General features: G+C 37.3%; 1 pseudogene; it reads left to right on the forward strand.

Moving 5' to 3' along the window:
• The first annotated feature begins 1,675 nt into the window (after nucleotides 1-1,675).
• On the forward strand, nucleotides 1,676-3,104 carry LOC137096573 (ribosome biogenesis protein NSA2 homolog pseudogene; annotated as a pseudogene).
• Nucleotides 3,105-5,661: the final 2,557 nt, after the last annotated feature.

The raw sequence follows: 5,661 nt of genomic DNA on the forward strand, positions 1-5,661 counted from the left end.
AATTTAGATTCCTCTTTACGAAACAAAGCAGGGGCCAGCCAAATTTCCAAAAGGAAATACTAATTGGATTTCAACCTCTTCAAACATCTCTACATTTTACATCTCAGAATCTCTTATTTAATTCCATGAAGCCAAATCTTTACCTAGACTTCTTCCTTCATTTAACAAGCTGGCAAGCAGATTGTCACATTCTTTATGGTAGATGCTACAGGGTAAATCTGGCCTTCCATGAAGAGAAGCTAGCAGTTCTGTTAACATGGTTTATTGCAAATTATATAAACATTTGTTAGTATTTCATATCAAGAAACCTCTGCTATTTGTCAGAGAATTTTGAAAGGGTGCAGCAAGGTCTTGTGTCTAATGTATGTTAGCTTTCAGTGTGCAGGAAAGTCAGTTTGTAGACAAGTCAAATGCTTAGAGACCAATTAATAGAAAGTTTTATAAACTAGAATTTATAAAAGGTTGCTACTTCAGCCAATCTTCAGCAGGAAGACATTCACATTCAAGAAGGCTGCAATGTAATCATTTGTCCATACCAAAAAGCTACTTGTTCAGTATGAGGCTTACTGGTAAGAAGAACATATACCTGAAGGATCCAGAAATTAGAACTCTGAAAAGAGATGCAAAAGCGTTGCTTTTTTGCCTCCATGCTTTTTGAACAAGAAAAATTGAAAGGAAGGGGGATCTCCTTCTTTGATTTTTGTATAATCAGTGGAGATAGTATAAGGATTATATATATATATATATATTTAAAATCCATCCAATAATCATGGTGTGCCCTGTGAAAGGAGGAAATCTTTAGTGACCTTGGAATTCATCAAGTGTGTTTTGGCTTCTTTCAAGTTTAGAACATTTCATGCATATTATAGATTAAAACCCTTTTCTTCTGGCAATGAAAAACTTGCAATTTAGGAAAGGCAAGAAAATCGATAATTCTCTCTCACTCACTCCCATAAAATTGTACAATAAAGGATTGCCACATAGTCAATGACTAAGGAGTTGGAAAGATCATCTTGTTCAACAACATTCTGTTTGCACAGTGTGGAATGTCGAGTACATCTAGGGCTGGATCTACACTGCCCTATACCCTAGGACCTAATCTCAGTTATCTTCTTATCCGAAGTTATCTGGCAATGTAGACTCGTATATTAGAGTTCAAATCTAGGATCAGATCCTGGAATATGAGGCAGTGTAGATCCAGCCTAAGACCCCTTCTATACTTCTCCATATCCCAGGATTTGATCCCATATCATCTGCTTATCTCATGTTGTCTAGCAGTGGAGACTCATATAATTCAGTTCAAAACAGATGGCAGTATTAATGGGACCTAAGAGATGACTATCCATGTTCTGGTCAAATATTTTCAATGAAGTAGAACTATTACTTCTCTTTTCCCCATCTATATTCATTCCACTGATTAGTTAGAGAATCAGAGTTGAATCCGCCCAAAAAAGCCACCTAGTCCACACAATCAAAGGACTCCCCAGATAGTCATCCAACCTCTGTTTTAAAAAGACACCATGCTGTGAGGCACCATATTCCACTGTTGAACAACTCTTACTGTCAGATCACTGTTCCTAATGGTTCAGAGTAAACTTTTCCCCTGCAAATTGAATCTGTTGCTCCATGTCCTAATCTCTGGAGCAGCAGAAAACTATCTTGCTCTATCTTCAATATGACATCAGCTCACTTTTACTCTTTGAAGGCTAAAGTGTTGGAAGTGGGGTTCAAGCTCTCCACCCATCATGCCTCTGAACTACATCAAGTTACAGCAGAATGATATGGCTATTGCTTGGATTACCATGGGAAGAAAAGGAATAAAGAGAGCCATAAGGCTCATGAGTGCTCAAAGAAAGCCAAGAAAGTTATTGGCCTGAAAGTCAAGCTTTATCACATACAGTGCCACACAAAGAATATACCGATGAAAAGACCATTAAAATGCATGAAAAGAGAAGTATCAAACAGAAGAATGATGAGAAGACTCCAGAAGGAGCTGTGCCGGCATACCTGCAAGACAGAAAGGGCCAGTTTCGGGCAAAAGTTCTTTCCAACATGATCAAACAAAAGCAGAAAGAGAAATGGGAAGTTGTGTTCAGATAGAGACTGAAGTGCTCAAGGTAATCCGTACTAGAAAGAGGAAAAAGAAGACATAGAATAGAATGTTTACCAAAATGTGCTTTGTTGGGATAGCTTCACACACAAACCTCCAAAATATGAGCTATTTATTCAACCAATGGATTTATGATTCAAGAAATCCCATGTAACATCCTGAACTCAAAGCCATCCTTGGTGTAAAAAAGAATCTCTCTTCTCCCCTGTATATACCTTTGGGGTCATTACAGAAGGCACAGTTGTGGAGGTGAGTATCAGCGAGCTTGCTCTTGTAACACAAGGGGGCAAAGTAGTCTGGAGAAAGTATGCATAAGCAACCAACAATCCAACAAATGATGGGTGCATTAATGCCATTCTTCTTGTATAAGGAACATGTTTCTCATGTCACACTTTGCCTTAGACTATTTGTGGATAAAGAACTTGTTAAAGTATCAACAACCAAAGAAAAAGAGGTGGCTTTTTTTTTTTGCATTACCAAAAATAAAGGACAACAAATTGATATCAGTTTAAATATTTAAACATAGCTATCTTGACACTTAAAACTTTGCTTGTTCAGGCTAAGTTTACAGAGCTCTTGCCTAGGTCATTTACAGATAAGGAATTGCAGCTTAGGAAAGTTTCCTATATGGTCAAAACTTATCAAACTTTTTTTTAAAATATCTCTTACATCTTTACCAGCAATACCTCTGCATTCAAATCATTTACTAAACTATTGAAATAAACAGGATACAGATCACAGAAGTGTAGCATTATAGTGAAAACTTTCCATCAGCAAGAACACAAGGATAAAGGAAAATAATGTATGTGGTTTTTCATTACAGAATATATAATGTACATACTGTATGCATATCCATGATTCTGTATATAAAAGCCCTGCTGAAATCATTTGACAAAATGGATTAAAATATCACTTATAACTCCATTTATTCCATTCTTCTAGCCACAGTCTCATGTTCTTTGAGAATTACTCAATATTTCCTTTGCCTATATATGTATGCATATGTATATGTATATGTGTATGCGTATGTGTGTATGTATGTGTGTGTATGTTTGTGTATGTGTGTGTTTGTGTATATACACACACACCTGCATGAATTTTGAACACACACTTACCTGCATGAATTTCAAGAGAGCATAGAAGATACTTGGGTGCATTTTAAATTAAGAAATAGTTTTCTAAGATCTACAAAGACACTCGCTGGAACACCTCAGCAAATGAGAGTCCAAAACTGGCAGGCTCAAACCCAGAACCTCAATCAATGGCTGATACCAAATGAGAGACTCCCCCCTGTGCACACAGAAAACTGGGTGACTTGGAAGACACTGAACAGACTGCGCTCTGGTACCACGAGTTGCAGAGCCAACCTTAAGAAATGGGGCTACAAAGTAGAATCCACAATATGCGAGTGTAGAGAAGAGCAAACTATAGGCCATCTGCTGCGATGCTACCTGAGCCCTGCTACATGCACAATGGAGGACCTTCTTATAGTAACACCAGAGGCACTCCAAGTGGCCAGCTACTGGTCAAAGGACATTTAATCAACTACCAAGCTTGCAAACTTTGTGTTTTGTTTGTTTGTTTGATTGTTTGTTAAAAATGCAATCATCTGTTTGGCTTGCTCCTGACACGATAAATAAATAAATCTTAAATATATGCTAATGGAAGACAACTCATTTCCAAAGATGGCATATCCAGTAGACACATACGATTATCTCCATTCATTGGCTTTGTTGGTATTCTATGATGCTGTCTGATCACACATACTAATTGCACAAATTCTTATGCTGCCCAAAATAATGGTGTTAATCCTTTACTAATATTTTCACAGTGCTTTTTTTTTTAAAAAAAGTTATGACTAATTTTTTTAAATAGTAAGTATAACAGATTTTTAAAATTTGAGAATAGACTAAAGCATTATCTACATCTCCTCCTAGCTAGATTTGTATCATCTCGAGCTTCTTCCACACTGCCACTATATCCCAGGATCTGATCCCAGATTATCTGGCATTAGAGACTCACACAATCCAGTTTAAATCAGAGGACAGCATAGAAGGGGTCTCATTAAAGCTTGTGCTCTTCGGATGAAAGAGAAATTCTCAATACTATTACATGAAGCCAGTCATTGTAAAGTGTGTTCTGACTGAAAACTCATAACTCCTGTAAGAGGCACACAAGCTGTGAAGAAAACAAGAACAAATGATAAGAATGGCATTACAATTATATCAGCATGAGTGCTAGAATGGTCTTCAATCAACTTGACCATAGCCATCTAACTCGATATAAATATACACACTCCTGTATAGGTAGGGAAAATTTTTGAACATAAATCCCATTGCTGGTGGTTTTCTAAGAAATAATTAATCCTGCACCACTCTGGGCCTGTGATTACCTTTAGTATGAATTACAACCAGTGGCAAGTCAACAGGACTATTTAAAGAAGCAGAACCAAACAAAAGGCAAGCTTTATATCCAGTCTACAAACCTTCATTTTAAAACCCTTTTAGTTTCACTGGCATCTGGGACATTGTGCACTTAAATCTTCAGTGTGCATATGCAAACTAGCTGTTGAATCACAGCCAAGGATTCATAGAAAATAATCAGGGCAAATACATAAAAAAGAAAGCTTTATTAAATAAATCGTAGAAATGAGCAAAACATGTAATGAAGCAAAGCTTTTCATATCATCAGAGGTGTGACACCACCAAGAAAGTGTTGTCTTTTTGTTTATTTTGAGCACTTCAGGACAATAAAACCAAGAAGTATCAAAATCGCATATGAAAACCAAAAATAAAGTGGAATGAGTGACTAGAATTTACCAAATATGACTTTACGCATCATAAAGCTTCTTAGCTGTTTCTACAGACCTATATGGATTAAGAGACAGTGTGATGCTGGGCTTTACAGTTCTTATCTAACCTGTCAAACAGTCCTGCAGGAGAGGAGACACTTTGATATCCTCAGGTCCCTTCTACACTACCAAATAAAGGATTTTGGGAGGGCTATAGTTTTAAGCTGTAGTTTACTGGCCTACAGACCACCTGCAAATCTTAAACAACTGCTCCAAATGGCTGCACAGGTGGCTGCTGCGGCTGGGTGCTTCTCCCCTTGTATTGTGTGTATTCCTTTGTTTTTTTGTGTGTTCATACTTCTTTTGAACATGTCTTGTGAAGCAAGGAGTTTCTACAGTTGGCAAGTTCTGATACAAATTGGACTGAAATGTGAAAAGGCCATTACAGACAATTCTATACATTTTTATAACATACTGGTGAGGCTGCTAGGATTCCAGGAGAGCCTTGGATTACTATCTCTGCTGGAGGTAGGAGGCAGAGACAGAGATGATGGAGAGACTGAAGAAGAAAGAGGGATTGTGAAGTCAGCATTCTTACAAGTTTGAGAAGTTCGCCAAACTTGGTTGACATTCCTAGTGTCTGTCTTACTAATGCAAGATCTCTTGTTAACAAAATGAATTAATTTAGGCTATGGTGTGTAAAGGGTAAGTTTTTCAAGAATGGTTGTGTTTTGCTAATTACAGACACCTGGCTCAACCA

The sequence above is a fragment of the Anolis sagrei genome, chromosome 3, assembly GCF_037176765.1.
Source record: "Anolis sagrei isolate rAnoSag1 chromosome 3, rAnoSag1.mat, whole genome shotgun sequence".
Taxonomy (NCBI): domain Eukaryota; kingdom Metazoa; phylum Chordata; class Lepidosauria; order Squamata; family Dactyloidae; genus Anolis; species Anolis sagrei.